General features: G+C 39.9%; 1 non-coding gene across 1 annotated transcript; it reads left to right on the forward strand.

The window, feature by feature from the left end:
* Positions 1–7,505: 7,505 nt before the first annotated feature.
* Positions 7,506–7,579, forward strand: TRNAF-GAA. The gene has a single exon. It is a non-coding gene; the product is annotated as a tRNA-Phe (tRNA).
* The last annotated feature ends 778 nt before the right edge of the window (positions 7,580–8,357 follow it).

The raw sequence follows: 8,357 nt of genomic DNA on the forward strand, positions 1-8,357 counted from the left end.
TACAGTGGAAAAGTGCATTAAATTTGGAGTTAAGAGATTGTGAAATGCCTAGGGAAAATAATAATTGTTATAATTATTATAGCTAGCTTTTATACAGGGCTTTAAGGTTTGGAAAGTACTTTACAAATACTGCTTTATCCTCACAACAACCCTGAGAAGCAGGTGTTATTACTCTTCCTATTTGACAGAGGAGGAAACTAAGGCAGACAGAGGCTTACCCAGGGTCACAGAGCTAGGAAGTGTCTGAGATGCAGCTCTTCCTGACCGCAGGTCTAATGCTTTCTTCACTGAGCCGCCTGTCTCTATCACATTATATGAGACTGAGTTAAAAGAACTGGAGTTGTTAGGTTAGAGTAGAGAAAATTGGGGAGGGTTATGATAGCTTAGTGCTTAGCACAAAGCCTGGCCCATAGTAGGTTCTTCATACATGTTTATCAACTGACAGCAGATGCTTAATAAATATTTTTTTGACTGATAGCTGATTTCAAGTATTTGACAGACTGTCATGTGCAAGAGGGATTGAATTGTTCTGCTTTGCTCCAGGAAACAGAATTAGAAGCAACATAGGGTAGTTGCTGAGAAACAGATCTTAGCTTAAGATAATGAAACCCTTAGAATTTTTATAATATAGAATGGGCTACCATGGATGTTAGTGCATTCCCTCTCCCCTCCCCTCAGTAGGGGACTTGAAGCAATGACAGGGAGAACATTTGTCAAGGATGTCATAGAGAGGATTATTATTGAGGCTTGAGTGGATATTGGAACATCAGTGCTGGGTCTCAAGTCAGAAGAGACCTGAGTTCAAATCTAGCCTCCTATACTAGCTATTTGACACTGGGCAAGTAACCGAACTTCTGTTTGCCTGAGTTTCTTCAAGTACTAATGGGGATAGTAATACTACAACACAGGGTTGAGATAATATCTGTAAAAACAGCAAAGTTCCTGGCACTTAATAAGTGCTATATAAATGCTTATTCCCTTCCTTCTTTCCAGTTTCTGAGGTTCCCTCCAAATCTGTGATTCTATAAAAGACCTTCTTCTGGCCTTTCTAAAATGTATGGACTTCTGCGGAAGTATTTATAGTCATGGTTTTGTGAATAAATTAGCTCAAGTAGGTTTGGCCCTGAAAGATCCTGGTTGGTTTTCTTTTCCTGAAGACCAAGGAGAGCCAGTAAGCTTCAATTTTATTCTATTGGTTCTGATAAAAGTCTTTCATATGTGGTGTTTGAGATCATTTTGCTCACAGTAAGATGATAGAATAGGAATATTTACAACTGTAGTGTCTTATGTAATCTTGGGCTTTGCAGGCTCAGAGTACGGGCAATCAACTTTGATGATAGCAGGTTTTATGGTTCATTGGGTTTATTGCCTCAAAGCAAGAGTTTTTTGACTGAGCTAATTATTCCCTGGCATGAAGAGGTGATAGGGTCCCAGGTAAACAACTATACTAAGTAATTAATTATTGTACAAAGGTGAAAGGCATACTAAGGATTGTGGCTGTGGACCTTTTTCCGTGGTCTAAAACTCTGTTCCTTATAGAGTTGCTAAGTTCGCCTTCTGACATGAATCTGATTTATTTCTGATAAATCCGGGATACTTTAAAAAAAAATTTTATTTCTTTGTATAAACATATACAGAGTGAAAAGAAGAGAACCAGGAGAACAATATATGCAATGACCACAGTAACTTAAATAAAAACAATACTAACAGGCAACCAAATGAAGATTAATTTGTAGTGAACCATCTTTGGTCATGGTCAATAGATGATGAAGAATTTTACTCTCCTCTGGGAAGAGAGGTGAAGGCCTTTGGCTGTGGAAGGTTGCATATACTGCCAGACATAGTATCTTGATTGGTTTTGCTTTCCTTTTTTTTTTCTTTTTTCTTATAAATGGAATAATGTGCCTCAGAGGCCCTCTTTGGAACTTTTGGCTGGATGTATCCTCCTATACAAAGAGCCAGGAAAAAAGTAGAAAAAAGTGACAATGACTTTGGCCTTGGGGGTAATTTTTTATCTGTATTTGTTAGGCTCTACCATCTACATAGGAGAACAGAAGAGGCTTAGAGTTGAAAAAGTAGAGATTTTAAACCTTGGACTCTTTAATAGTTATTGGGCAAATAACCATTACCTGCTTAGTCTAGCCTTCAGAGATTAAAACTGGAATATATATGGAATTCTCACCGTGAACTAGAATTAGGTCATCCATGGACATGCCAAGTTCAGTGACTGGGAGAAGGGAATGAATGAAGGAAACAAGAATTTATTAAGTGCCTCCTATGTACCAGTCACTGTGCCAAGGGCTTTACAAATATTATCTTATTCGATCTTCACAACAACCCTGGGAGGTAAAGAGCACCTACCTCTCAGGAAAACAATGAAAGATAATTGGTTCTCTTTTGGACGATGAGTTCTGGGTGATGGGTTTGATGATGAGAATTTCCCTCATTATTAGTTTCAAATGTCTAGGCAGTTGGTAAGTCAGGAATAACACTTAGGAGAAAGACTAGCGCTAGATATCTAGATTTGGAAATCGTCTACATAAAGATGATAATTGTACCCACGGAAGCTAGTAAGATCATCAAATGAGAGAAAAAAAGAAGAGGAGCTAGGACTGAGCCGTGGGAGACACCCACAATTGGTAGGTGTGACATGAATAATGATCCAGCAAAAGATATTATATAGGAGTAGTCAGATAGGTAGGAGAAGAGAGAATCATGACATAAAAACCTAGATAGGAGAAAATATCCAGGGGAAGAAAGTGGTCAATAGTGTTAAATGCTGGAAAATGGTCAAGAGGATGAAGATTGAGCAAAGGCCATTAGATTTTCTCATTAAGAGTTAACTTTAGGGGAAGCTAGGTGGCGCAGTGAGCAGAGCACTGGCCCTGGAGCCAGGAGGACCTGAGTTCAAATTTGGTCTCAGACACTTGACACGTACTAGCTGTGTGACCTTGGACAAGTCACTTAACCCCAATTGCCCTTCAAAAGAAAATAAAGAGTTAACTTTAGAGAGAGCAGTCTATGTACAATGATGATGTTGCAAGTGAGAAGAAAGGAAATGGAGACATCAATTGTAGAAAGCTTTTTCAAAGAGTTTAGCTCAGAGAGAAAGGTAGAGTCAGGAAGAGTCATTTTCCTGAGTTAAAATATGGCCTCAGACTCAAGCTGTGTGACCCTGGGCAAGTCACTTAACCCTGTTTGCCACAATTTCCTCATCTGTAAAATGAACTGGAGGCAGAAATGTCAAACCATTCCAGTATCTTTGTCAAGAAACCTCCCAAAAACGGTCACAAAGAGTTGGATATGACTGAAAAACAACTCAACCACAACAACAAGCTCAGACAGGAGGAAAATAGAATGAGAGCGGGTGGTCGTGGTAGGATCTACTGAGGGCTTATTAAGGATGGGAGGCTTGGGTGTGTTTGTGGGCAGCAGGGAGGGAACTAATAATTAAAGAAATGTTGAAGATTAGAGAGGGTAGGATGATAGTAGAGACAAGCTGCTAGAGGAAACAAAAAGTAGTGAGATCACAATTACATGGAGAGGACTTGACCTTGGTAAAAAAAAAAAAAAGGCCACCTCTTTATCAGAGACTGGAGCGAAGGGGGAGCTAGAGGAAATTATTTTTAGGGGGATATAAGCTGGAGAGAAAGGGAGAAGAGGGAGCTTTGGGTGAATGCCCTTAATTTTTTTTGGTGAGGTATGAGGAAATCTCCTCAGCACAGAGGTCAGAGGGCAGGAGTGTTGTGGGAGGCCTGAGGAAAGAGAAGAAGCTTTGGAATAACTGTGGTGGTGAGAGGGATAGTGACTCAATTAGGGAGAAAGATTGCCTTGCTGCACTGAGAATCCAGTTGAGATTAGATAAAATATATTTGCCACCAAGATTTTCTGACTTCCTCCAGTTCTGTTCAGTAGCGCAAGAATGGAAGGAAAGGGGCCAGATGAGGGGAGTAATTCCAGGTGAGATTTGACAAGGCATGATTGTTGTTAGGCCAAGGGAACAAGGGATTCTAGAATAGAGGGTTGTGTAGAATTGAACTGGTTCAATAAAGCATATAGATAGGGAAGGGGAGTTGAATGTAGCCGCAGCATAGATAATGACCTGGTTAAGTACTGAAGGACTGCCCATAACAGAGAAGATAAATAATAGGGTTAGGGGAAGTAAAGCCATAAGGAAAGATGGAATCATAAAAGGTTATAATCATATAATAGAACATGGAATAGGAAAGGAAATACAAGGACTGCGCCCTTGAATTTAGCTAAAGCAGAGTGGAGAAGTAGATCCTAGGAGCTGAACTTATTGAGGAACCAGCTGAGGGACTCGGTGCTTTGATATGATGCAACAAACCCTCGTTGGTTCCTTGGTCCTCGCTGCAATCCCAGGGCAGAGGTAAGGGGTTAAGGTGCTATGCCAATTAAAAAGACTGCTTCCAGATCACCCTCTTCCTTGGACTTTATGGCAAGTAGCTCTCCCTCAAAAGACTTCCCATAAGGGAGTGGAGAAGGAGACGCATCCTTTCCCTCACCTGGGCGGCATGTTTGGTGGCTGTGGACCAAATCACAGATAGAACTAGGACTCAGCTAGGCAAACTTGAGCCTGGGCTGCCTTTTCTGCTTTCTGTTTCTTTGCCTTATATTAGGTAATTGAATGGTGACACTGAGGTGGACATGTTCAGTTTTAGAAGCAGTCTTGAGAGTAAGAAGAATCTGGAAATCCTGAGTCCCTTGGTCCAAGTTGACTAGAGAGAGGAAGTTTCTGCATCATAAAGTATAACTACCAATAGGAAGAGGATCTCAACTCCTTACCTAGATTGCCAGAAGACAAGGACCTAGAGAAAACTGGGTAGTACAGAACCAAAGTTAAAATGTAAAATACTTATTTAATGGATAGCCCTTCCATATTCTGTTCTGACAAGATGACACCTATATTATTGCATTCAGCTCTGGGGACCACATTTAAGGAAGAAGACTGACAAGCTAGAATGCATCCAGTTGAGAGTGACCAAGTAGTGAGAAGACTGGAGAGTATACCATACTAAGCTAAACTGAAGGAGAAGGGAATGTTTAGCTTGGAGAAGAAAAGATTTGGGGGAGGGGGGAGTAAGAATAATAGCTATCTTCAAGTATTTGGAAGGCTGTCATATCGCAGAAAAGACATAATTCGGCTTATTCTGCTTAGCTGCAGAGGGTGGAGCTAGGAGTAAAGGGTAGTAGATGCAGAGAACCGGATTTTATTTCCATAATGAAGACTCCAGAATAAATGGAGCTGTCCAAAAGCTGAAAGTCATGAGATGGTGAGTTGTCTGTCCCTGAAGATCTTTAAGGGAAGTGACCAGAGTGATGATTTGAAGTCATTCCTGTTCAAGTACAGGTCAGAAGAGATGACCTTTAAGTATTTATCCAACTCTGAGATTCTATAACAAAGGCATATGCTTTAAAGCTTTTGCTATGAGGGAACCAGGAAAAGTCTGGCCGTTTTAGATTTTTTTTATGTTCATTTTTATCATTTTGATATCTCAACCTGGTGATAAATGGCCAGTTAATCACTTTTATGTAATAATAAAAGGCACATAAAATGTAACTGCTTGTGCTGAGTGAACTGCCCTATAGAGAGCAAAAGGGTTATTGGTATGAATTTCACTCAGATGAGTTGGTCACTCTACCAGAGCAGAATGGACACCAAAAAACCTAAGAGACTTAGCCTACTCAACCTGCTATCACAGGCAGCATACATACTCCCTGAGGACATACCATGACTGATTTAGCTGAGTGATTTAACAAGAAAAATCCTGTCTGTAGAGACTCCGTGCATATATCCCTGAGGAAGTGAAGTTTTCAATGAGTCTGAAGCAATCTTGTTCATGAGGATGCTGTTTTTGTTCAGAGGATAGGCCTACCTTCCAGCCTTATGGTTTTATCTCCATATGGGGCATGTAGAAAATCAGCTGGGAAAGGCATTCTGAGAAGAGCCCTGGACAAGAAACTGCAGTATGAACTGAAAGTGGATTCTTAGTACCTTGGGCACTGAAGGCTGATTACTAGTGAATATAATGAAATGGGCACAATGTATTAAATCTAGATGTATGGGCCTCTAGAATATAGAAAGTGATTTTGAAGTCTCTTTAGATGCAGCTAGTTGGCACAGTGGACAGAGTCCTGGACCTTGAGTCAAAAAAACCTGAGTTCAAATTTAGCCTCAGACATTTGCTAGCTGTGTGACCTTGGGCAAGTCACAACCACTGTGTGTCTCAGTTTCCTCATCTGTAAAAAGAAGACAATACTAGTACCTACCTCTCAGAGTTGCTGTGAAGATAAAATGATATGATATTTTTAAAGCACTTTGTAAACCATAAAGGACTACATAAATGCTATTATTATTATTATTATTAAATGGGGGTAGGGAAAGGAAAATCACCAGCTGTACTGAACACTATAGTAATTAAAGTCAATCCTAATTTCTGAGAGATGTTTCAATGTGATGAATTTCTTTGGTATATAGTCTTGGTTTTGTAAAAGTTGAAAATATCTCTAATGACGTTGAGGTATGTTGCAAAATTCTCAAAACTAAATTAATGTATATTTATCCATAAATAAAGTAAATTTATAATAATCTTTCCCTTTAGGAAGAGGCACATGCATGTTGTGATAGTGTGTTCCAGCTCCAAACAGATTGGAAATTATTGGCTTAGAGAAAAAAAGATGAAGATATGAGGTACCTTGTTTACTGGTTATAATGTCATAGCCTGATCCATGACTTTGCAGAGCTGTTCTTAAAGCTAGAGAAAAGGAGGTAAAGGCAGAAACATTAAGGGAGGAGGAAAAGCAGTCTTAAATGTGACAGTTCCACTGGACTAAAAGCTAGGATAATTATTAGTATCAACTGTTATTTACTTCTGTGATGCTGCCATATGATTCTACAACTCTATCATTAAGTTGGCAAAATATTTTGTAACATATGATATTATTATTATTTATTGTTATTATAGCTCAAGAGTCATCCTGGCTGGTACTATCATGAAAGAAGGTATGTATACAGCCTAGAAACAGGTTATGAAAAAACTGGCAATTTTTCTTTTTTCCATCTGGGCCTTTACAACATCCAGGCTACAGAAATAGGGGCTGGCAGTGGATAAAGGGTGTATGATCAAATAGACAAGCCCTGAGGAGAAAATCAGAAGACCTGATTGCTCTTCCTAATCATGTCACCAACTTAACCCTACGTTAGAGACAGCAAAAATATTTGGAGATGGGGCATTTGTTCCCTACATTTAAAAACCTTGACCTTTCTGTGTTATTGTCCCTTGAATGGAGGCTTGGAGCCTTTCTATGATCCCATGATACCTGTGTCCAAGAGAGTCTCTCTTATTGGACTACATGTCTGGGAAGCCTGTGTGTTAATTCTGCAGCATGTCAGCTATAAGAAAAGAAAAACTATGGGAAGTCTTGCAAGAAGAAGTTGGCAGGACAGGTTTTCTTGGTTTCATTTTTTCTCCTTGAGGATAACTGCCTGGAATAGCTTAGTGGAGAAAATGTTAGACTGAAGATCTAAAGGTCCCTTGTTCAATCCCAGGTTTAGGCACTAAACTTGTGAGTAGCTTTGGGGGCAGTTAGATCAGTTAATAAACATGTCAATAAACATGTGCTAGGCACTATGCAGTGGAGCAGTGGATACAGCCCTAGACTCAGAGTCAAGAAGATCCGAGTTTGAATCTAGCCTTAGACATTAGCTAACTGTGTGACATTGGGCAAGTCACTTAACCTCTTTCTGCCTCAGTTTCCTCATCTGTAAAATAGGTGTGATAATAACATTTACCTCCCAGGGTTGTTGTGAGGATAAAATGAGATAATATTTGTAAAGTACTTGGCGAACCTTAAAGTGTCATGTAAATACTAGTTAATATGCTAGCTATTAAGTGGGATGGAGAGATCTGAGAGAGAAGAAAAGCCAGCTACACCTAGATCTTATGGAGCTTGGTGATCACATATCACAGGAATAAATCTACACCACACAGACTAATGCAGTTTTTCCTTAAGAGGTGACTGGCTGGCATGGCTTCCTGGGTGCCTAAGTATTAAAGCACAGAACAGAAATCAGCTCCATCCTCAGGACTGACACATGCTCCTGACGAGTGCACTACCATGACAAAAGAGGAGACAGGGAAACTTTACCCAGCTGAATCTGTGCTGTATCCTTGCTAAAAATCCTTTCCATGTAATCATTATGTAAGTTTCTTCTTTGTTGGGTGTTAGTCTATGTTAGTCTCATTTAGTTCCAACCTCAGTTAGACCTGGCCTGTGTCAGGCTTGACCCAGAACATTTGGCAGAGCCATGTTGGAAAGCTCCCTATTGAATGGGT

Source organism: Trichosurus vulpecula, chromosome 8, assembly GCF_011100635.1.
Source record: "Trichosurus vulpecula isolate mTriVul1 chromosome 8, mTriVul1.pri, whole genome shotgun sequence".
Classification (NCBI taxonomy): domain Eukaryota; kingdom Metazoa; phylum Chordata; class Mammalia; order Diprotodontia; family Phalangeridae; genus Trichosurus; species Trichosurus vulpecula.